The 26,924-nt window shown below is 36.9% G+C and overlaps 1 protein-coding gene across 10 annotated transcripts in view; it reads right to left on the reverse strand.

The window, feature by feature from the left end:
- Positions 1-26,924, reverse strand: part of PDE4D (phosphodiesterase 4D) — a 1,644,269-nt gene that overhangs the window by 1,050,019 nt on the left and 567,326 nt on the right. The gene's annotated exons all lie outside the window — the stretch shown is intronic.

Here is a 26,924-nt window from a genome sequence, read left to right on the forward strand (position 1 = left end):
TAAAGAATGTTTTTTCTACCTTCAATGAAACAAATTGCAAAAACTTCATTTTAACATATATATTGACATATACATGTGCCAGGATATATATATGTGGTATGTATGTATGTATACTTCTTATAAATGTATATACACAAATATTTATACCCACATTCCTATGAAGGAAGATAATGAATTGAATTTACCTTTATACTTAGCACCATATTTGTAACACATAGTTTCATATATCACATGTTATGTGGATATTCTCATGCAAATTTTTATAACAATATGTGAAAAGAATAAAAAGGAGACATGGAAAGAAAATCTGAGTACCCAGTAGAATTACATTTATAGCTGATTTTTACAGATTTAATCCATATTATCCAATATAAAGGTAAATAAAATCTAGAATAAAAAATTAATATTGGTTTTCTAGTTAAAAATGTACATTCCATGAACAATCATTATTTCCATGTGGTAGAAAAGGCTATTCTAGCAACATTCATTATATCCCTCCACTCTGAATTAAAGAATCATCAAATGTTACATAACATGCTTCAATGGAGTATTGGGTTCTTAAATTCTTGCATTGTTAATTTACAGTTGTATTCTCAGAGTATTGTTTAATCTAAGGCTTCTGTTTCCTTATTGTAAATATGGAACTAATATTTACCCACAAGAATTAAATGAGACCATGCATATGATGTGCATAGCTCATTACCTCCAATGTCATAAACAATCATAAACGGCAATTTCCTTTCCTTCTGACTTTTATATGAAGGTAAAGAAACCAGCCCAAGCAGGCAAAGTGCTTTTCCCAAAATGAGCCTACTGATTACAAGTTAAAACAGCAGGGACTTTGCAGTATCCAAACCTAGTTTAGGATCTCTGTTTTACCCCCTACCCACCACCATTTCTGTATTTATTTTCTTCTTCTTGAATGGCAGAGAATCGGAGAAAGCGAAGGAGAGAGAGACAGAGAGAAAGAGATTTTCTTCTGCAGGTTCATTCTCCAAATGCCTACAATTGGCAAGGCTTGGCGGGGCCAAAGTTAGGAGCCGGGAACTCCATCTGTCTCTCCCATGTAGATGGCAGGGGCCAAGCACTTGAGCCATCATCTGTTGCCTCCAAGGATGCATCAGCAGATGGTTGATTGGAAGCAATGGTGGCACAACTTGAATCAGGCACTCCAATAAGGGACATAGGTGTCCCAAGCAGGGGCTTAACTTGCTATGCCACAACACTCACCTCAGTTTCAACTTCTTTTTAAACTACCAGCATTTGGCAACTAACCTAGGCTCACTGAGGACATTTCTCAGGAAATTGAGATAGTTTTCTCTGAGAATTGAGATAATAATATTTAATTCTCAGGATATTGTCTGGGCAAGAAATGACATATCTGAAGCATCAATATCTGGCACAGTTTCCATTCAGCAAAATGGCAGGTATCATTACTGTAATTCAGGGTAACTCCCTTTTTCTATACAGAGCTCTAGGCTCCCTTTGATGCTCATTCTTCATATTGGTCTCCAAGTAGAAAATTTATCTCTACTCATTCAGCCTTACATATGATGCTTAAGAATGTGCTACACACATAAATACAGAAAGGTAGTCATCACGATGAATGAAATGTGATGGCAGAAAATCTCCTAGTAAAAGCACAAAGGAAATCCAAATAAAATAGGAATATTCATGGAAAAATGACAGGGCTAAATATAAATGGTCTAGATTTTCCAATTAAAGGATACTGACTGGCTGAATGGATTCAAAAACAAGGTCCATTCAATTGCTGTCTGCAGGAAGCACACCTCACCAACAAAGATACATACAGACTGAAAGTGAAGTGATGGAAAAAGATATTCCATGCTAATAGAAGCAAAAAAAGAACAGGAGTAGCCATCTTAATATCAGAAAAAATAGACTTGGGAGACAAAGAAGGGCATTATGTAATGATTAAGGGATCAACTCAACAGGAAGATGTGACTGTAGTAAATGTATATGCAACTCAAAACCAGAGTACCAAGCTATTTAAAAGCAATGTTAATGGATCTAAAGGGAGACATACACTCCAATATAATAACAAGGAACTTCAACACCTCACTTTCATCAATGGACAGATCAACTAGACAAAAAAATCAACAAAGAAAGACAGAGCTAATCTACACTTTGGACCAGATGGATCTAATTGATATCTGCAGAACATTTCATCCCACAGCTGAAGAATATACATTCTTTTCACCAGTGCATGGAACTTTCTCTAGGTTTTACCATATGCTAGGCCATAAAGTGTCAGAAAATTCAAAATAATTGAAATCATACCATGTATCTTTTCTGGCCAATGGAATGAAGCGGGGAATTAATAACTTAAGAAATTCCAGAAAATACAAAAACATATGAAGACTGAGAAACATGCTCCTGAAAGAACAGTGACACCTAGAAAAAAATCAAAAATGGAATGAAGAAACTCCTGGAAATGAATGAAGATGAAAATACAACATATCAAAACCTATGGATATAGAAAAAGCAGTATTAAAAGGGAAGTTTATAATCTTAAGTGCCTACATCAAAAAAAAAAAAAATTGGAAAGGCATCAAATAAATGAGCTATCAATGCATCTCAAGGACCTCAAAAAACAACAAACCAAAGCCCAAATTGGTAGGAGGAAAGAAATAAAATTAGAAAATAAATAAATAAAATTGAGACAAAAAAATGATGCAAAATCAGTGAAATGAAGAGCTGCTTATTTGAAAAAATAAAGAAAATTGATAAACCTCTGGGCCAACAAACCAAAAATAAGGGGGTAGGGAGAAGACTCAGAGATGTAAGATGTTACAGTGGATACAACAGAAACAAAACAAATCATCACGAATTATCGCAAGCATCTGTATACCAACAAACTAGAAAATCTTTAAGAGATAGATTTCTGGACACATATAATCTATGAAAATTTAGTCACAAAAACATAGAAAACTGGCCGGCGCCGCAGCTCACTAGGCTAATCCTCCGCCTAGTGGCGCCGGCACACCGGGTTCTAGTCCCGGTTGGGGCGCCAGATTCTGTCCCGGTTGCCCCTCTTCCAGGCCAGCCCTCTGCTGTGGCCAGGGAGTGCAGGGGAGGATGGCCCAGGTGCTTGGGCCCTGCATCCCATGGGAGACCAGGAAAAGCACCTGGCTCCTGGCTCCTGCCATCGGATCAGCGCGGTGCGCCGGCCGCAGCACGCCAGCAGCGGCGGCCATTGGAGGGTGAACCAACGGCAAAGGAAGACCTTTCTCTCTGTCTCTCTCTCTCACTGTCCACTCTGCCTGTCAAAAAAAAAAATTAAAAAAAAAAAAACATAGAAAACCCACATAGGACAATAATCAAGATGCATATTGAATCATTAATAATGACGCGCCCAACAAAGAAAAGCCCAGGACCACAAGTCTTCACTGTTAAATTTTACCAAACTTTTATATAAGAACTAATTCCACTTCTTCTCAAACTATTCAAAATGATTGGAAAGAAGGCAATCCTTTACAACTCCTTCTATAGGTCAGCATCACACTAATTATAAAACCAGAAATAGATACAACAAAGAAAGAGAACTACACACCAATATCCCTGATAAACATAGATGTAAAAACTACTCAACAGAATGCTAGCTAATCAAGTCCAGCAATACAGCAGAAAGATCATTCATCTAGACCAAGTGGGTTTATCCCTCATATGCAGGGATTGTTCAACCTACACAAATAAATATATGTGATATATCATATTAACAAATCGAAGAATAAAAACCATATGATTGTCTCAACAGATGCAGAGAAAGCATTTGATAAAATACAACATCCTTTTATGATAAAAAAATTAAGCAAATTGAATATAGAAGGAACATTCCTCAACACAATCAAGGCAATATATGACAAACCCATATCCAGCAACATATTGAATGGAGAAAAGCTGGAAGCATTTCCCCTAAGATTCAGGACCAGACAAGGATGTCTACTTTCACCATTGCTACTCAATATATTTCTGGAAGTTTTAGCCAGAGCCATTAGGCAAGAAAAAGGAAATCAATGAGCTACAAATTGGAAAGGAAGAAGTGAAATTATTCCTATTTTCAGATGATATGATCCTATATATAGGGAAACCAAAATACTCCACATAGAGACTATTGGAACCAATAAGCAAGCTTGGTAAAGTTGAAGGATATAAAATCAACACAAAAATCTGTAGCCTTTGTATACACAGACAATGCCATGGCCAAGAAGGAACTTGTAAAATCAATAGCATTCACAATAGCTACAAAAACTGTAAGTACCTTGTAATAAATTTGACCAAGGAAGTGAAAGATGTCTATAGTGAAAATTAAAAATATTAAAGAAGGAAAAAGAAGACACAAAAGAATGGAAGAATCTTCTATATTCATGGATTGGAAGAATTAATATCAAAATGTCCATACTACCCAAAGAAATTTATAGGTTTAATATGATCCCAATCAAAATGAAAACAAAATTCTTCTCAGATCTGGAGAAAACAATGCTAAATTTCATAGGGAAGCACAAGAGATCCTAAATAGCTAAAGCAATCATAAGTAACATAAAGAAAACTGGAGGCACCACAATACCAGACTTCACACCATACTCTAGGGTAGGTGTGACAAAAGCAACCTGGTACTTGCACACATGTAGACATGGAGACCAATGGAACAGAATAGAAACCCCATAAATCAACCCAAGAATCTACAACCAACTAATCTTTGACAAAGTAGCTAAAAAGAATCCCTGAAGAAAAGGCAGTCTCATCAATAAGTTGTGCTGGGAAAACTGGATCTCTGCATGTAGAAGTATGAAACAAGATCCCTACCTTACACCTTATACAAAAATCAGCTCAGAATGTATCAGAGATATACATTACTAGATGAGATCATATTTGATCAAAGATCAAATTACTAGATGAGAACATAGGGGAAACTGAAAGACCCTGGCACAGGCAAATACTTCTTGGAAAAGACTCCAGAAGCACAGGCAATTAAAGAGAAGTGGGATTACATCACTCTAAGAAGCTTATGCACTGCAAAGGAAACTTCCCAAATAGGAGAAAATATTTCCCAAATTATTCAAATGATAAAGGACTATTATACAGAATCTATAAAAACTCAAGAAACTCAATAGTAACAAAACAAAAATCCAGTTAAGAAATGGGCAAACAACTTAAACAGCCATTTTTCAAAAGAGGAAATTCAAATGGTCAACAGACACATGAAAAATGTTCAGATGAATAGCTATCAGGGAAATGCAAATAACAAACACAAAGAGATTTCATCTCACCCCAGTTACAAAGGCTTTTTACAATATTCAAAAAACATCAAATGTTGGCAAGGATGTGGGGAAAAAAGTACCCCAGTACACTGTTAGTGGGAATATAAACTAATACAGCCATTGTGTAAGACAGTATAGAGATTCCTCAGAAATCTGAAAATAGATCTACCATGTGATCCAGCCATTCCATTCCTGAGAATTTATCCACAGGAAGTGAAATCAGCATATGAAAAAGTTATCTGTACCTCATGTTTATTGCAGCTCAATTTACAATAGCTAAGGTATGGAATCCACCCAGATTTCTATCAACTGACAAATGTATAAAGAAAATGTGGTAGATAAACACTATGGAATACTACTCAGTTGTAAAAAGGAATGAAATCCTGTCTTTTGCAACCAAATGGATTCCACTGGAAAGCATTATACTTAGTGAAATAAGCCAGTTCCCAAAAGACAAATAATTGTTTTCCCTAATCTGTGATAACTAATAGAGTACCAAAAATGTAAACTGACATCTTGAAATTTGATTATCATTTACAGCCTTTATCTTTACTGTTGAGGAACAGTGTGTTTTTTATTTTTTATTATTACTATTTGTTGAAATTCTTACTTAGTGGAGGGTTAAGATTGTGATTATAAAATAAACTTAAAGTATGTCATTATAAAAATTAAAAGAATAAGAAAGGAAGGAGGAGGGAGGGAGGAATCCTGAGCAGGAGGGAGGGTAGAATGAGAAGTAACAGTATGCACTTACATCTGTACACATGAAATACATGAATTGTTTTTCACCTTATATAAATCAATTTAAAAAAGAAAAATTTTCTCTTTCTGATAGATGTTCTGAAAAATGTGAAAAAATACACAGTGCTGAATTATTTTGAGCCCTGGGTTATATTGTGTAATATGGACAAATAGAATAACAGAAGAGTACCCTGAAGGTAAGGAGGTTTAAATTGAAAAAAATCATTTATTTAAAATCTTATTTCTGAAGACCTATGTTCTGGAAATCTATGCTTTAAGAACCTACTGACTTAACTAAACAATATCAATAATAATAGTGGCTAATATTTATTAAATTCTAAATGAAATATAGTCAAGAAGTTCTATGTTTTCCATATACCATCTCATTTAATTTTACTTTTCTATACATACAGAAACAGATATCTATAAAAGAGCATACTCAACCACGCCTCTCCATGGCTATTAGGGAAACTAGCCATATATTTTGCCAGGATATTTTTAATTTTAGCACCAAAGGTCCCAAGTCTGGGGAAACCCCACAGTCCCAGGCAAACCAGGGTAGTTGATTACCTCTAAGTCAGGATCCAAACCCAAATCCCTCTTAGTTAAATCTGGAGCAATTAACCACCATGTTGCATTACCTTACTACAAGAAAAGAATAGGACACCCACTAATTGACCACAACTTAATAAGCCTCACACTTTCATTTTCAAACAAAGTAACAAAACTGAGATCAGAACAGTCCTACAAAAACATGAGATATTGATGATAATATTTGCATAAATCAAGAGATAAATTCTAGGCCCTCGTCTGCACTAATGACTCAGTGGTCATAAATTACTTAATCTTTCTAGGCTCTAGTCTCCTTAAGCATAAAAGCAAAAAGTTGTACAAAATAAACCTCTAGAACACTTTCAGTTCTGGAATACTCTGCTGGGGTAACAACCCATGTCAAAAGCAGTGCTTACTAAGGTGGCAAATATATAAAGCAAAGATAGAACACATGCACATGGGACATTCTGAGCCTTCACATGTGTGATTGTGAAGTCCATGTAGGGACAGAGCCGCAGACTGGACCCACACTCTCGGCTTGCTAATGGGTCAGCACTCGGTTAATAACTTCTGTGTGCAGACATCTCTCTTCAGAATGAAGCTAGGAAAGAACAAATGCGGGGCCTCCTAAAGCTTTCTGTAACCCTGGACGTAGCTGGCTGAAGCTAACATCACGTAGTTGGCTGAAGTTAACATCTTCTCAATGATGAGCTACCCCTACTGGATGCTAGCCCTGCACTTACAAACTGATGTGCTAGAACACAAGTTGTTTGATGAAGGACTTAATGTTTGTGACATTCTCTTTTATATTAACTGCCTTAAAGGGCAAATCCTTTTAAGAAAACTACCTTCACAAAAGGTAAATTTGTGTTCATGCTCAGATTGTCAGAATTAAACCCAAACTTAAATTCAAGCTTCCTTTAAGTCTTTTTATTTTGAATACATAGAGGTGCTTCAAAATGTTCATGGAAATTTTACATTATCATTGTTAAAAGATTTATTCATTTACTTTGAAAGTAATTTTACAAAGGGAGAGGGAGAAACATCAAGAGAGATAAGGAGAGATCTTTCATCTGCTGGTTCACTTCCAAGATGGCCATGCAGAAGCCAGGGTTTCCCATGTGGGTGGCAGGGGTCCAAACACCTGGGCCATCTTCTACTGTTTCTCCCAGGCCATTAGCAAGGAGCTGGATCAGAAATTGAGAAGCTGAGACATGAACCAGACCCACAGAGAATGTCAGCATAAAAGGCTGCAGGTTAACCCACTATGCCCATTGCAGCCCCTGCATTATCATTCAATACCTTTTCCATGAGCTTTTTGAAGCTCCATCATAACATCATAAAGCAGTAAGATACCCAGGTCCTAACAATTTCCACTAAAAAAAAAGGATAATAAGAGGCCTTCTTATACTCCTGGTAAGTGTGTATCAATTATGCTTCAAAATAAATAGAACAGCTTGACCATGTAGAAGATAGGAGGTTAAGTGCCCCTATTTTGTAAAGAAATATAAAATTGACCAAGAGCAGTATCTATCTTACATTATTGCTAGAAAATGTTATTTTTGCAAGGAGTTAAGGGAAAGTACCATATTTCTAATGTCTCCATGCCATTATTTCACAAAACGTGATGTTCAGATCTCCTGTGACAGAATCCCAAGAAACAGTTGCTAAAATTCAGACTCCCAGGGCCTACTCCAGATTTTCCAAATCAGAATGGCTATGGTCAGGGCCTGGGAGTCTGAAAAAGTCCCTCATTGGATTCTTTGTGCACTAACTTTTTAGGACTAATGGTTTTGACATTTTAGACATGGTCTAATAAGATTGTTTGAAAATGATTCAGCCACAAAGATGTTCACTGCGGCTCATTTGTAACAATGAATAACTAGATACAATCTAATGGCTGTAGAGAGGGATTGGCTGAATAAATTTCGATACATTAATTATATGATGAAACACTATGAGGTCGTTTAAATAATGCAGAATATGTGATTATATTTGTGACATAATGTTGAGTGGAAAGGACAGATTGCAGTGATCCCATTTTTATACAACAAAAACATCAAAGCAAAACAAAAATATTACAAATTTTATTCACAGCAAAATTTTGGAAAGCCATATTCTAAAGCACTAAAATGCCATTTCTGAGTGGTAGAGCTGGGGATGATTCTGTCCTCCTGCCTTTATTAATTACCAGTTTTAATATTAATCAATAATAAAAATGTATTATTTTGAATTTGAAAATTCAGTAAAAGCCATAATAATACAGGAAACCAAATTCACCTTGTTCTTGATGAGACCTATAAATTTCTATTACTCATCTTCAGGATAGACAGTATCAAAAGAAAAAAAAACTCTAAAATGTTTGAATTAATTTAATGGAAACTTCTTAGATTGTAACGAAATATAATCAGACAACTTGGAATAGTTGGCAGACAAATAACTTTAACGGAATTCCTTTCACTTTTAGGACAAACATCTGTCTGAGTGACATACCTAAAGAAAGCAACCCTGTAGTAAGCAGATTAACATTAAATTTATTATGACTTACTATTATTTTATTTTTTCATTTTCTCCAGTGTCTATGTAAGGTGGTTAATTAATTTCTTTGCTCTTTCTTATGCCTTCGGTAGTAGGTAGGAGCCCACTTTAGTACAGGGGTTTACACATAACTGGTATTAAGTATGTTTCTATGGTTGCTAAAAATCCCAGGTTTTGACATTTGTTTCATTTGTATACACAAAAATGAAATTTTCTATGGAGAACTAGCCTTCACATCTATATTCTCTGGCATTGTATGAAGCAGTTTCTCTCTGAGCACACAGCTCAGTTGCATTTCTGGACTGCCTTGCAGATGGGTGCAGGTGTGCTGTGGATCGCATTATATGCCAGCAGACTAGCAAGGTCCTGAACCATAAAAGCTTGCTGAGTGCAATTTCCTATTCATCCCCTTCTGTAGCCCCTTGCCATGTGTTCATAAGGGCGGAAACAAAGGACAGTCACTGTTTAAGGAGATCTGTTTACTAACTGGGGACTCTTAACTGGGGCTATAGAAACCACAAATAATTCTTTGCTGAAACTAACCACTCAAACTAAGTTTTTTTGGTCCAGTTACAAGTAGTGCTATTTTATATGTATAATTACATCTGCATTCTCTGAGTGCAACCTATCTTTTTTTTTAAAGATTGATTTATTTATTTGAAAGAGTTACACAGAGAGGAGAGGCAGAGAGAGAGAGAGAGAGAGCGCGCGAGTGAGCGAGAGAGAGAGCTCTTCCATCTGCTGTCACTCCCCAAACAGCCACAACCGCCAGAGCTGCACCAATCCGAAGCCAGGAGCCAGGAGCCAGGAACTTCTTCCGGGTCTCCCACGTGGGTGCAGGGGCCCAAGGACTTGGGCCATCTTCAACTGCTTTCCCAGACCATAGCAGAGAGCTGTATCAGAAGAGGAGCAGCTGGGACTAGAACAGGCGCCCATATGGGATGCCAGTGCTTCAGGCCAGGGCATCAACCCACTGCACCACAGCACAGGCCCCAACCTATCTTAATCATGATACCATTTCCTGAGTAATTTCTTCTTTGACACCTCCAGTTTCCAAGGTCGTGCTGGATGGTGGAGTTGAAGCAGGTGTTGCCTTTCTGATACATGTTCACCAGCCCTTCCCAGAGAAGGCTGAGTAGACAGATCATGAAGGTGTATAATCAAAGCTGTAACAAAGGACTTAGGGGTTTTTTAGAAGTATGCAGGTAAGATTGTTGCAAGTGGAAGGGGGTGCTGGTCAGACAAAAAGAAAAACTGGACTGTCTCAGACAAAATAAGATGCGTGATTTCCCCACAAATTGAGCATTTCTTTTTGTTTTCTGTCTGCTTTTCCTATCATTTCTATTTCATCTCATTGCTGGCTCCTGTATTAACTATATCTGAAATCTAGGCATTATCCAAGGTGCTATCCTTCAATACCTTCTCAATCTTATCTCTTTTCCTACTCACACTGAAAATGATATCCAACAACAATACCTCCTACTTTTTTCTTTATGACCCTAAGTGAGCCTGCAACTTGCCAAATGTAGTATAGTGATATGCTCATAGATCTGGTCCTTGTGTTAGCCTGGACCCAGGGACATATTAGGAAGAACGAGAACATGGCGGAAAAATACTTATATCCCAAGTATTGTCTCAACTTCTTGAACTGTAAGAAATTGGGAAAAAGGGAAATAGTACTTGATTTGGATATTATAGGTACTTCTGTACTTGTAGCTGTTAATATAAATGAGGTATAAAGCTGAAGAAGTTTCTTTTAAAATTAGAAATCTTCAGCTGCTCAAGTTGCTGTGTCTACCTCATTTTATCATTCTTTCAAACAGGAGAGTACTTCCAAAATTCACAGAAAAATGAAATTAAAAGATAAGTTTATTTTGGTGCAAAAAGTTTTGGAAATTCATGCATAACTTTTGTGTATCTTAAAATTATTCTTAAATGTTGCCCCTAGAATTAATCCTCTAAGACCCTCACAAGTCAAAGCAATAAATACTTAAAGTATTTTAACACTGAAAAGGCATTGTACCACATTAGCACAATCCATTTTCAAGCAGATACAACACACTGATATAGAAAAGGTACTCTTATAAAATAAATGTCACACAATAATAAAAATGTCCATCTCAGGTTAACACAAAGATAGCAGAGAGCTCTCAAACATGCACCACAATTCAAGTATAGGCTGAGGTTCCACACTGATTAAAAGAGACAGAAATCAATGGAGCCTTTCTAAAGCCATTTCCTATAACTTATGAAAAGTCCTAAAAAGTTACTAAAAGAAACAGAAAAATTCCTCAATCAGTAATATTCTCATTAGCCCAAAAATCTATCTGAAACTCCAGGATGCAATTAACCTTCTATAAATAGCATGGCGCCTTTGCCAGGTGACCTTGAAAAATGAAGAGGATTCTATTTTGTTAGTATAGGAAGGAAAAGCATCTTAAGGAAAAAACATGAATTTCACCAATTATCTGCTTCACAATGATATGCAGTAACAGAATCACAATGGTAAAAAAGAAGTTAGCTCTTTTTTCTTTATGACTCCTGAAAATCCTATCTTTCTAGAAAAACAGGTTAAAACTCATCCAGCTTTACTCTCACAAAGTTCAGAAAAATTTTTCATTTGAGCAGACTACCAGAGTAAGCTGTTACATCACTACCTTAAAAGGAATACAAAGATCGACCATCTTCAAGTTTTGTTCAAATACAGATACCAATCAAAAATGCATTTAAAAGTGTGAAGGCAAAGACTACAACCATCATTCATATAAAGACATAGTTATAACAATCAACTAGATCTGTAAATCTAGGATAAATGAACAAAGATTGGGCTGAGGGAAGGAGGAGGAGACAAAGTAAAACAAAACTTCCTAGACACATGAAAGGAGTCAGCAAGCATTGTGGTGTAGTGCAGTAAGCAGCTGACTGGAATGGCCACACCCTGTGCACCAGCACATGGAACGTATTTCCTTCCATGGCTCTCTTTCCCTACCTGTCATTCCGCCTTTTAAATAAATAACTTCAGAACCAAATGAATTACACTTTTCAAAAGTTATTTATTTGCTTATTTATTTGAAAGGCAGAGATCTTCCATCCACTGCTTCCCTCCCAAATGCTGGGAACAGCCCGAGCTGGGCCAGGCAGAAGCCAGGAGCCCAGAACTGGATCCTGATATAGAAAAGGTCCTAATATGGGTGGCAGGAACACAGGTACTTGAGCCACCACCTGCTGCCTCTCTGGGTGTCCAGTAAGAGGAAAACTGAGAGATGAGCTGAGACTTGAACTCAGGTGCTCTGCTATCAGATATAGGCATTCTAAGCAGTATCTTAACCACTGCACCAAATGCCCGGCCCCATGCTGTTGGCTTTGATGCTCAGATAACTCTGAAGTATTTAATTGATATACTATGGAACAAGAGATTGTATAAAATCCAAATTCACCATTATAGCTAATGGTAAAATGTAATGTTTATTATTATTAAAATTAGGATTACTGTAACACATGGTGCTCTCTATCATTCCCTTTAATCTAGCATTTTTTTTGTATTTACATGTTATATATAAGTAGATACCACAACCTCACAAAAATTTCACAAAGGAGTGCTACTATTCCCATTTTACAGATTTGGAATATGAGCTTTAGGAAAGATACTCTACCAGAGTGACACCATTAGTCAATGGTAAAATCAGGTTTTGAGATGAGGCTTACCTGATGCTAAAGGTCATGGTTTTAACCCAAAGACAATATTGCTATTTTCTAAAACTTTCTGGTCAATTGATTAATCTAGGGCAAATTTCCCAATAATTTCTGGCCAGTGATTAATCCCATGTGAGAAATATAAATATATCATAGAATCATGAGAAAAGTAAAAAAAATCATTTTTATTACAGCTTATTTTAGTGTAAGAACATCTTCAAAATCAACTGAAAAAATACTGAGTAGTCAGATGAGTTATTCAGTTAAAAAATAAGATATGAAAAATATGTCCTTTATAAAATCAAAGACCAATTGCTGAAACTATAACACAAAAATATCTTACTAAAAATAACATACAAAAATAAAGGTTTTAGGAATAGACTCATAAAGAAATATGTAGAACTCAGATTGAAAAATATAATGAATTTCCCAAGACTTAATAACCAAAATTGATATTGCTTGTAGTTATTCTCTCAGTTTGGTATTATTGCAAAATTCTCACTTTTTCTTTTTATTTTGTGAGGGAATTAGAGAGGCTTTCAACTAAAAGAACATGGGGAGGGCCAGCGCCACGGCTCACTTGGCTAATAATCCTCGGCCTGTGGCACAAGCACCCCAGGTTCTAGTCCCAGTTAGGGTGCCGGATTCTGTCCCAGTTGCTCCTCTTCCAGTCCAGCTCTCTGCTGTGGCCTGGGAGGGCAGTGGAGGATGCCCCAAGTCCTTGGGCCCTGCACCCACATGGGAGACCAGGAGGAAGCACCTGACTCTTGACTTCAGATTGGCGCAGTGCTGTAGCGGCCATTTGGGGGGTGAACCAATGGAGGGAAGACCTTTCTCTCTGTCTCTCTCTCACACTGTCTAACTCTGCCTGTCAAAAAAAAAATGGGGAGAACATTCAGAATATTAAGAATATTTTAAAAATAAAAAATGTACTATGAAATTATCTTGCCCTAATAGGCATAAATTGTACCATGAAATTGCAATATATAGCATTGTGGTAATTACAAAATATTCAACAGATTAGTGGACCAATATAGAATTTGCTTAACTACTTATTTAAAAACTAAATATGTGTTAAAGGAAACATTATCAACTCGAGGAAAGAAATAGTTATATAATTGCTGGGAAAGTGGCAATGTAGATCACATGAGATGGGAATTGAAAGAAACACTGTTTCAAAAGTAAGCCACAGATTTGTGTCAACATCATCATGAAGTAGGAGCCCCAGATCCTATTCTGCAAAATGTCTCCACATTGATCTAACAACAATGTATGACCCAAAAAACTTTAAGAGAGTTCCAGAACCTAGTTAAAAGCAGCAGTGTCCTAGGCAGGCTCGAAGATAAGAATAGCCATACAAAAATAGGTAAGAAAAATCATTTCACTTCAACTATGAGAGTGGTTCCTGAACTCAGTACAGCTTGGTGTTATCAGGAAAAAAAAAATTCAACTCATGAAATCTCCCCTTTGGAATATACTTCCAATGTTCTGACTTTTTAGGAGGCAACCCAATGGATTGGCTTGTCTGGCCTGACTTGGAGCGCTGAGTGGAAACCAGCAGAACCGGACGCCCTGGATGCACTGAGAATAAAACTTAAGTCAACAGCTTGTTGCTGCTCTGGAGAACTGCATCCTCACAGACAGAAGCCTGCACAGCTCAGCGTGGTTGGGAGAAAATACCCAGGTCACAGCTACCCCTTAGGAAGGAAAGAGAAGAGGGGACATGTGTCTGTTGTCACTTTAGAGGATTGCCTGAGGGGCTGTTTTGCACATTGCCCTACTCACAGCACTGATGGGGTTGACATATTTTGGATTATGGAGTAGTAGAGAAACAATGGGTAAACATTTCCCAAGTCTGAGAAAACGGAATAGCAAATTCAAGTAGCTCAGAGAACTCCAATGGAGAAACAGCCAGAGATACCCAGACCAAAACATATTACAACCAAGTTGTTAAAAGTCAAAGACCAGCAGCAGACTCATAGAATGGCAGATGTCCTAAACAGCACTCTGGCCTCAGAATCAGCCCTTAAGGCACTCGGATCTGGCTGAAGAGCCAGGAGAGTATTTTAGGCATGGAAAGCCAAGACATTCTGGCAAAAAACAAAAACAAAAACAAAACCCTAAATGAAAGATCTCTGTGAGTGAGATCTCAGTGGAAAGAACGGGTCATAAAAGAAGGAGGTATCTTTCCCTAAAGGGAAGAGAGAACTTCCACTTTGACTGTGACCTTGTCTAAAAAAGATCGGAGTTGGCGAACTCAAAAGGCTTCCAAAGCTTTGGCAACTCATGACAAGAGCCTAGGGTGATTACTGACGCCATAAACAAGAGTGTCAATTTGTTAAGTCAACAACTGGAGTCACTGTGCACTTACTCCTCATGTAGGATCTCTGTCCTTAATGTGTTGTTCAATGTGAATTAATGGTAAAACTAGTACTCAGAAAGTACTTTATACTTTATGTATCTGTGTGGGTGCAAACTGTTTAGTATATACTAAACTGATCTTCTGTATATAAAGAGAATTGAAAATGAATCTTGACGTGAATGGAATGGGAGAGGGAGCAGGAGATAGGAGGGCTGCGGGTGGGAGGGAAGTTATGGGGGGAAAAAGCTACTGTAGTCCAAAAGCTGTACTTTAGAAATTTATATTTATTAAATAAAAGTTTAAAAAAGATATAAAGAAACATCACATGGACGGGTCAAGGGGAAATTGTCATCCCTCTAAACAGTGATGTCCAACAGAACTTTCTGTGATTATTTAATTCTGTAAGCTGTGCTGTACAATATGGTAGCTGATGCCCACGCTGGCTATTAAGCACATGCAACGTGGCTAGTGCCTGAGGAACTGAATTTGTAACTTGATTAAATTTAAAAAAAAAAGTCAAAGACCAAGAAGCAAGAGAAAAGCGACTCATCATGTACAAGGGAATATCCAGATTATCAGTGGATTTATCAGCAAAATCATTATAGGCTAGAAAGAAGTATGTGATAATTCAAAGTGTTAAAAAACCAAAAGACAGAGCAAGAAAACCACATTGACAATCAAAAATACTATATCCAGCAAAACTGTCCTTCAAAAATGAAGGTGAAATGAAGATAAGCAAAGACTGTAGTCATAAACACTAGACCTGACTTAGAAGGATTCCTAAAGGGAGAACTTTAATTTGAAACAAAAAGACACTAGACAGTAACATGCAGTTATTGGAAGATACAAAGCTTCCAGATAACTATTAAGATAAATATAGAACCTTATAATACCATGTTAGTGTAGAAATCATTTTTAATTCTGGTATAGAATTCAACTATAACCCATAACTAGTAAAATACATTAATGGATACAAAACATAAAAAGAAGCAATCTGCGACATTGATAACCTGAAATGGGGGAGGGGTGTAAAGGAGTGGAGTTTGTACACAGTTGCCTGCTGACCTTGATCTCAAAGCACATTTTGAGAGCAATTCTGTCCATCACAGACCTGCTGAGATATGTGACCATCTGTGCCTCAGGAAGATGGCTTCTGAACTCAGTCTCAAACAAGATCCTGAAACAACACTGTTACTCAGCTCCAGCCCCTTTCAGCTGAAGCCTCAGAGCAGTCAGTCCTTCCCACTCAGCAACTCTCTGTGAGTCATGCTCATACATGCCCCAGAGCCACACTTACCAACCTGGTCCCACAGCAAATCGAATAAAGGCACATAACTTGGCTTCAGCTCCACTCAACTACAGTTTAGGGGAAGTCCTGTTCACCCAGGAGTCTAAGAATAGGCACACTCTTCCAAGTCCCCACAAATAGACCTGAGATTTCAGTCTAAGGTATGGTTCCTGCAGCAGTCATGTGAGTCACCTACAATCTATTCTCCTGGCCCAGGAATTCCCCCGAGAGTCTTCATGAGCCTTCCAAGGAGTTAGAGGAACACAAACTCATCCATGCAGCTAGCAGAAGGCACATCAGCTGTAGACTCAAGCTGTGGATCTGGAAGCAGACCCTTATTACATGCCAACCAACTAACAGAGAACCTGAAGACACGCCAGTCTTCAAGTTTGAAAATATCACTGCAATGCCATGTGAGTAACAAAGAATCAGGTTAAGAAAACTAATCAAAGGAAACTAATAAATTTTTAGTAACTAGCCACAAATAAATGGGGTAGTATAATTTGTCAGACTAATTTAAAGTTATCATCTTAAGGAAGCTAAATAAGATGCAAGAAAACACAGCTAGACAACTAAACAATATCATGAAAACCATGCATAAGCAAATTAGAAGTTTCTTGGCATTGGTCTCGTTAAGGCAACAAAATAAAAAATAAATGATTAGGTCTATAGCAAACTGAACACCTTTTAGACAACAAAGGAAAAATTAACAAAATGAAATATTTTCTACTTATGGAATGTTAGGAAATATTTGCAAACCATATATCTTATAAGGGGTTAATATTAAAATATACAAAATTCTTTCAACTCTATAGCAAAAATAAAACAGTAAAATGATTTATAATGAGAAACGGATCTGAATAGACATGTCTTTAAAGAACGCAAAGGTTAAAAAGGCCAAAAAGTATATGAAAAGGTGCTCAACAGAGAAATGCACATAAAACCACATGGAGAGATCACAGCACACATATTCCGATGGATGTAGTAAGTATTTCTGAGAATGTGGGGAAAAAAGAATCCTGAAAGACTCTTAGCCAGAATGTAAAGTGATATCTCTTTTAGGGAAAACAGTACGGAGGTTTCTAAAAAAAAATTAAAAATAGAACTACCATATGCTCCGGCAACCTCACTTTTGTGTATACTTCCATCGGAAAGGAAATCATCATGTTGAGGAGATATCTACAGTCACATGATAATTGCAGCATTATTTGTAATAATCAAGGTATGGAGCCTACCAAAGTTTCCATTGACAGGTAAATGTAAAAACTATATGGTATTATGTCAATGAGATTTTACTCATCAAAAAACTAAGGAACTCCTGTTATTTTAGAATGAATGAATCTAGAAGATCTTGTGCCATATAAAGACTAAGTTACACTAAGTAACACTAACTAGGCACAAATGAAAGTGCTGCATGATCTTGCCTTTATGTGGGATTTGAAGTCAACCTTGTAAAGGCAGAGAGTAGAATGGTGATTGCCAGGATCTGTTACATGGGGGCATTAGGATAATGGTGGTCAGAGGGTCCTCTTCTAAGACGAGTAATTCCTGGAGATCCAACATTCAACAGGTGACTAGAATTAATAATACTTTATGAGGGCACTTCAAAAGGTTGTGGAAAAAATGAAAATAAAAGATAATATGTTAAAGGTGGGCATTTGCCACTGCAATTAGGATAGCATTTGGGATGCCTGCATCCCACATCAGTGTCACTCCTAATCCAGCTCCCTGCTGAAGTGCTCCCTGGGAGGCAGCAGGTGAAGGCTAAAGTACTTGAGTTCCTACCACCCATGTAGGAGTTCCAGATTCAGTTAATAGCTCCCAGGTTTGGGCTCACCCAGCCCCAGAAGTTACAGGAATTTGTAGCCTAAATCAATGAATGGGAGGTCACTTTCTTTCTTTCTTTCTTCCTTTCAAATAAAATAAATAATTTTTTGAAAGATAAAATGTGTGGGGCTGGCACTGCGGCGTAGCGGGTAAAGCCGCCACCTGCAGTGCCAGCATCCCATATGGGCACCAGTTCAAGTCCTGGCTGCTCCACTCCCAATCCAGCTCTCTGCTATGACCTGGAAAGCAGTGGAAGATGATCCAAGTCCTTGGGCCCCTGCACCCATGTGAGAGACCTGGAATAAACTCCTGGTTCCTGGCTTCAGATCGGCACAGCTATAGCCGGTGTAGCCAATTGGGGAGTGAACCAGCAGATGGAAGAACTCTCACTCTCTCTCTCCTTCTCTCTGTGTGTAATTCTGACTTTCAAATAAATAAATAAATCTTTTTTTTTAAAGAAAGATAATGTGTTTCCTCAAACTTGTTGAAATGTTTTCATATTACTTGTTTGAAATTTACTAGGAAAGTAGATGATAAATGCCTTTAACACACACACACACACACACCACATAGACACAGACACACGAAAAGTATGGGAATGGATGTGCTTATTAATTTGGTTATGATAATCATTACACAATGTATGTGTATACAAAATCACCATATTGCACACCTTGAATATATACCATTGCCAGATAAATATACCTCAAAAAAGCTATTAAAAAAACAAAATATGCTTGTCTTCTCAATATGTTGAAATGTAAGAATAAATCAAGCTTTTAGATTCAGCTACTAAATACAAGGAATTCAAGGGAAAGGTGACTATGCTGAACAACACCAGGGAGGGGTGAAATATGCACACTCCAACCTGAGACTCAATGTTTTCTAACAAAATTTACAAAGACAAACCGAGAATAGTATGAGGAAATTTACAGTCTAAAAAAAGAATTACACTTAATTATTTCAATCTGTCAACCCTCTTTGAAATCATTTCATTTTAACTGAAAAGTGATCCCTGTTAGGAATCTGGAAAACATTATGCTGAGTGAAATAAGCCTATCCCAAAGGGACAAATACCACTTGTTCTCCTTGATAGGTGACAACTAACTGAGCACCAAAAAGGAAACCTGTTCAAGTGAAATGAACACTATGAGAAACGGTGACTTGATCAGCCCTCACCCTGACTGTTGATGAGCAACTTGATATGTTATCCCTCTTAGTATTTTTTTGTTTGTTTGTTCTACTTAATTCTTTTGGTTGAATACTGTAATCAATACACAATTCTTCTTAAGTGCTGAAACTTAACTGAAAAGTGAACACTGTTAAATATAAGAGTGGGAATAAGAGAGGGAAGAGATGTGCAATTTGGGACATGCTCAGGCTGACTTACCTCAAACGTTAGAGTTAGAAACATACCAGGGGATTCCAATTCAGTCCCATCAAGGTGGCATGTACCAATGCCATCTCACTAGTCCCAGTGATCAATTTCTGTTCACAACTGATCATAATGATAGGACTAAGAACCAAAGGGATCACATAAACAAGAATAGTGTCTGCAAATACTAGCTGATAGAATAAAAAAGGGAGAGAATGATCCAACGTGGGAAGTGAGATACACAGCAGACCCATAGAATGGCAGATGTCCTAAACAGCACTCTGCCTCACAATCAGCCCTTAAGGCATGCGGATCCGGCTGAAAAGCCCATGAGACTATTTCAGGCATGGAAAGTCAAGACACTCTGGGGAAAAAAAAAAAAAAAAACACCTAAATGAAAGATCTCCACGAGTGAGATCCCAGTGGAAAGAACGGGTCATCAAAGAAGGAGGTACCTTTCTCTGAAGGGAGGAGAGAACTTCCACTTTGACCGTGGCCTTGTCTGAAAATTATCAGTCAGTGAACTCAGGGGGCTTCCATAGCCTTGGCAGCTCATGACAAGAGCCTAGGGTGATTACTGATGCCATAAACAAGAGTGTCAATTTGTTAAGTCAACAATAGGAGTCACTGTGCACTTACTCCTCATGTAGGATCTTTGTCCTTAGTGTGCTGTACATTGAGATTTAATGCTATAACTAGTACTCAAACAGTATTTTTCACTTTATGTTTCTGTGTGGGAGCAAACTGTTGAAATCTTTACTTAATGTATGCTAAACTGATCTTCTGTATATAAAGAGAAATGAAAATGAATCTTGATGTGAATGGAAGAGGAGAGGGAGTGGGAAAGGGGAGGGTTGCAGCTGGGAGGGACATTATGGGGGGGAAGCCATTGTAATCCATAAGCTGTACTTTGGAAATCTATATTCATTAAATAAAAGTTTAAAAAAATCATTTCAAAAAATGTTAAATCATTTCAGTCAGAGCAATATGTTATTGAGAACTTATTAGGCAATTTATTAGGATAATGCACAGGTATTTTAATATTATTGAGATAATTCTTAGAAACTAGTTTTAGAAATCTACTAAGATATTTACAGATGAAGGAATATTATCATTCAATCTTCTTTCAAATAACCAAGGGGAGCAAGGTGTGGGTATAGATATGGAAGAAACAAGAACTAGTTGTATACTGAGAATTGTTGAAATTGAGTGGTAAGCTCTTAGTGTGCTTTATACTATCCTCTGTACTTTTTACATATTTGAAATTTTCCATTTTAAAAATATAAACATTGATAAGGATTTTCTTCTTTAAATCAGAGGGAGAAATAAGGGGCTATCACCATTTTACCTAAAACTCTCTAAAATGAGGATGAAAGCTATTTGTTCACCATATCCTATGAGAAAGCCATGAAAACTCAACAAATTTATAAATTCCTCAAAGAGAAAAACTGTATCCTCAGCACATGATGATGACGGTGATGGCGATGGTGTAGTGTTATAAGGTTATGCAGTACTACTCCTTGATGAGAACTGCTCCATTACCTGTATAGTAAAAAGCGATGATTCATTGATCTAACGCTTCCACTAAGTGCCACTAACCATTTCACAATCGAATGCTTCTTTTCTGTGTTTGTCATGAACCTAAATACTGAAAAACAAGGCTATCTTTTATAAGTAATGCTTAGAAAAATTCAATCACCATATCCCCTTTGAATCAATGGAAAATTTCCCAGATTCTAATAAGCCCTTGTTTTTTCATAATTAGCATATACCTCCTCAGGGCTGCATTGTAAATATACTCAACCCTGGCACTCACATTCAGGGTGTTAGACTTTTCTTTGCTTCAAGGATATAAAGCAATTTCTCCTTTCTCTTGATTTTGAAATTATTAAAATTGCTAAAGCTTCACAACAAAAGGTGCATAGATTTTTTACAGCAAGCATTTAAAAATTAAATATCTCACTATTCATTCTTTTGCCACATTTTGGCCTTTAAATATTATTTTCTAGATTAGTTATAAGATGATTTCTCAAAATGTCATTTCAGTTACTCCCCAAACAATGAAAATTGGAATCAGTTCCCAATGGTTTGATTTGTTATCATGGGTTTCCTTGAAGGATAGAAATAACAAATCACTCCAAACCTCAAGGCAACATGAATTTTATGTTACATTACAAATATCAGGGGATAAAAATGCATTTTCATCACATAAGAATGAGTTAACTGCTTCTTAGCTGGTACAATACAGCTGAAAAGTGAAATAATCACTAACATAACATGCATTCAGATAGTCAAATATTAGAAAAATCTTAAACAGGTGGATATTTCACTTTAAAAATCCAGCAAATAATTTCCTTGTCCACACCAGAAATAAATAATTGGCAAAATGTTTTACCTCTCAGTTTTGTACTACACATACACATTTTACTTTAATTTTACCATGTTTACTATTTGATATAAAATACATAATCTCTAATGATTGAAAATGACTTAAAAAATCTAGTTCAATATTCCTCTTATTCCATGAACCTCTACATGTATGACTAATTAACTTTTCCTACAGCCCTAGCAAGAAGCTCACTAATCTATGTTTGATTACCAGCAACTATGAAATAAGAAAATATTCAATAAGCACCTCTCATGCAACAGGCACTGATTTAGCTTCTTGGCTACAACTATAAATAAAATGAACAAAAATCATTGCTCCAAAATAGCTCACATGCTAGCCCCTCCTGAAATAAAATTCACCACTCACAACCCGTTTTATTTAATTTATTCAATAAGTAGTCACTGAGTGCTGACACACATCAGAAACTCTTCTCCATTCTGATGAAACAGAGCTGAATAAAACACAGCAACTCTCACGACCCTGTGGGAAAGTTATTGTATATATTTAATGGGGATATATTGCCCTACAATTACCACCAGTGTTTAGCTCTCTGGGACCAAACAGATTAGATCTAATCTCTCTGTCTCATGAAAAACCTCCAGATGTGTTTCTCTCTCTCCCATCTCCAGCCTTGTGTTATAGAACATGTTTTATCCAGTTCTTTTCATTCAAATGTCAAGAAAACAAATTAATTTTGGCACTGGGAATTTAAAACAAATAGCTAAAGTGGGATAAAGGAATGCAACAGCAGGATCATTACAACTCCACGGTTGGGTTCTATACAAGCATGAGGGAACAAAACTTGGAAAACTGTATCTTAATGAGATAGCTACATGTTTTGAAATATTTGCCACTAATCCAAATTCTGAAAGCCCATATGGCCATATCAAACATACCTGAAGGCCATAAGCTGGGAACCACAGATATTAGTTTATTTTTATTTATATATGGTGAACAAATTTCACGTATTTCATATGCACAGATTTAGGAGCATAGTGATACTTCCCACACTACTCTGCCTCCTGCCCATGCTGCCGCCCTCTGTCTTCCTTCCTTTCTTATTTTTTCTTTTAATTTTTACAATGTCATACTTTCAGTTTAATTTATAATAATAAGCTTAACCCTCCACTAAGAATTCAACAAATAGTCAGAAGCAAAAAAACACTGTTCCTCAACAATAGAGACAAGGACTGTGAACAATAATCAAACCTCAACATGGCCATTTTGCTGATATACATTATACTTTTTGTACTCTTTTAGTTACCACATATCAGGGAAACATATTTGTCTTTTGGGGACTAATTTCACTGAGCTTAATGGTTTCCAGTTGCATTCATTTTGTTGAGAAAGATGGGCTTTCATTCCTTTTTTTTTTGGCTGAGTAGTATTCCATAGTGTACATCTACCACATTTGGTAATAGAGTATTGAATTCTATCCTCATCATGAATGTACTCCGGCTTCTTAGGCTTCTTACAGTGAGTTGTCCAGGATGTGGAATTACAGTTCTAGGTATGGGAGAACCAACACAAATGTAGAGCAAAAGTATTGGCTTTACTACTCTACATCCAAATCTATTTATGAAACCCAAGAAAGGATGGTTATTTCTGAATGGGAGGGGCCCATATCACATTGTTGATACATTGTTTTTTACAACCGTGTAAATGCCCAGTTACTGTTAACACAAGTGTCACCTCTGCCTCCTGTTTCATTCTTCCAACTACATTAATTCTTTTCTTCTTGATGTTCTAGACTTTACTATTTAAACACTGTAAGTTTTACTTTATTATATTTATCGCTCTCCTCCAGGCAGTCAAGTAGCCTTTTGGATGCTGGTTTTGGCTGTTTCCCCCATTTTTGCTTCATCTGTGGATTAGCTCCTCAGGCCATTAATGCAGCCTCCATCATTAATAACAAAACTGATGAACAGGAGCGATCTAAAGACCAAATCCTCTGTTCCATCACTAGAGGCTTCTCTATAAACTGACATTAATTCTTGAATATAGCCATTCAGCTATATCAGCCACCAGTGCTATGACTTGTCTGCATATATTTTTTCTAATCTTTACTAATTTATTTGAAAGGTACAGAGGTGGAATAACAGAAAGATGGAGACAGAGAGAGCTCTCATCCTCTGGTTTATTCCCCAAATATCCACAAGAGTCAGAATTGGGGTAGGGTTGGAGCCATGTGACAGAAACACAATTCAGGCCTTGTATGCAGATGTCATTTACTTGAGCCATCACAAGTGCCTCCCAGGGTCTGCATTAGCAGGAAGCTGGAGTAAGGAGTGGAGCTGGGTATCAAAACCCAGGCACTCTAACATGGGGTACAGATGTCTCAATCAGCATTTTAACTGGTAGGCTAAACATCTACCCTGTATTTATACATTTTAATCATGAGTTCATCATGGAAAATTTTGTCTGGTGCTTGCTGAACTCCAGATAGATAAAAGGCATAGGTCTCCTCTAATATATTCATAATATGAGCAAAAGAAATTAGTCTAACCTGATATGCATTAATAGTGACCCAGTACCTACACCCAGTGAACACCACTGTTTTTTAAAGGATCACAAGATTTTATTTAAAGATCCATTTTAGTACTGTTTTTAAAATTCATACCAATTTATTCATTCATCCATTCAACAATCATTTAATAACTGCCTATGTTAGGTACTAGAAATACAGTAGTGACAGACAAAAATTCTTGCCTTCATAGGATTTCACTTATGTGTGAGGAAAAGAAGATAAACAATATAAATAAGTGAACCATATAGAATATTAGACAGTGTCAAGTACAAAAGTAAAAGAGAAGTAGTCAGAGTGTTCAAAACAAAATAAGATAAAGCCCGAAAAAAATCTGAGTTTAGTGTGCATGCCGGAGAAGAAGCATGTGCACATTCGAGACTTCCAACAGAAGGAGGTAAGAGTTGCCACTCACAGGGCTCATAGGGCAACTTAGCAAGGAGGATCGACCTTGCTCTTCAGCATGGTTGCTAGTATAAATGTGAATTCCTTTTAGGAAAGGTGGAGCTTTTAAGCTGTTTTGTCGGTAGCTAAGTGGGTGGATTTCACTGACTCATGCTGCCAAGGATGAAATGCATGCATTTCGTGTTTTGTTTATGAGTAGAGGTAACATCTGAGGGGAATCAGGAAAATAAGTTTTGACTACACAGCAATGGGAAATTGGCCTTGGAGTATCTCCACTGTGGCCTCCCTTGTTTTCAATGTCAGAACAGTGGGGTGGACATAATTGTAGACAGGGACTCACAGACAGCCTCTGTGAAAGTAACTAAAGGGAGCAAGACTAATGTTCTACTGCCTAAGGTTATAACACGAATTGACTTTCCACTTCTTTCTGAAAATTAGGATTATTCAATCCCACCCATAAAGCACTGCAATGTGTCTTCTGAAAGTATCTGGCAATGTATTTAGCTTCCATTTATCTTTTCATTTGAAAAATGGGCATGGTACTAGTGCTCAGGAAGTCATTTATTCTAAAGAGTCAATGAGGTAGAGTTGACAACAGCACCTGTATAAATAATGCATTATGTATACAGTTTTCATTTCTTAATCTGTATTTTATTTCCACCTATATGAGTTAAGTGATTTCTTTTAGATATTAATCTAAAGGTTACAGATGATCCCAACACAATACTTGTTTCAAAAGTATATTTAGGAGTCCGCACTTCGGCATAGTGGGTTAAGTCCTGACCTGCAGTGCTGGCATCCCATATGGTCACCGGTTCAAGTCCTGTCTGATCCACTTCCAACCCAGCTCCTTACATCTGTACCTGGGAAAGCAGAGGAAGATAACACAAGTTCCTGGGCCCTTGAACCCATGTGGAAGACCTGGAAGAAGCTCCTGATTCCTGACTTCAGCCTGGCCCAGCCCTGGTTATTGCAGCTATTTGGGGTGTGAACCAGGGGATGGAAGACCTCTCTCTGCTTCTCCTCCCTCTCTGTTAACTCTCCTTTCAAAGAAATAAATAAAAATAAATCTTTCTTAGAAATTATATTTGGAGTGAACAGTTATATTTTTATGCATACAACAAGTATGTAAGAAGGCAGCATGGACAAATTGCTATAGTTCTGGGCCTTTACTCTGAAGTTTCAGAGGAGGTGTAGGAGTTGTGTCAAGTTTAAGTCTTGAATTTAAATTTCTAAATAATAAAATACTATGTTGACTATCAAATAAATATTCTTGTTTTCCATGTTAATACAGAAGAATCCACATCACCAAATCCTATAACCTAGTCTGGCTGACATCTTACTAACATAATTTGAACTGGAAATATCAAATAATTGAGAGCAATTAAAGCCCCCCTATTCATAGTCATCTCAATAATTCTTTCCCCTTCTGAAGCTTTATTTGCCCAAAAGTAATTTGACATGACAAGAAGTTGCCATATGGTGAAAGCTATACAATTTTCTCATTTGGCATGATGCATTTATAAAACTATGGTGAAATGTCATATTCTTTTCAATATTATGAAACAGACTGAATGTTTTTCTACAACATAGAATAACTAACTAATGTATAATTTTGAGATTAATTATAGTTCTAAACCATTTTTATTTCATTCAAATTTACAGCCAGCAATGGCTTCTCAAACCTTCATAGTAATCACTAGGAAAGCATCCAGTTACCACTACGAGCTAAAATGATTTTAGACTAAAACTTTCTAATACCATCTCATATCAATAATAGCTGAAGTGTACTCTGTGTGACACAGGCTATTGACAGTTCATGAAATATGTTTGAATTTCAAAAAGGCTTTGCAGCAAAATAAACTTATCTTTAACTCAGATTTTCTGCTTTTTGAAGTACCCTCATTATATATATGGGGCAGATGCTTCCAGCTGAATGGTATCCCTT

This window comes from Oryctolagus cuniculus, chromosome 14 (assembly GCF_051225735.1).
Source record: "Oryctolagus cuniculus isolate XC-2025 breed Fujian yellow rabbit chromosome 14, ASM5122573v1, whole genome shotgun sequence".
NCBI lineage: Eukaryota > Metazoa > Chordata > Mammalia > Lagomorpha > Leporidae > Oryctolagus > Oryctolagus cuniculus.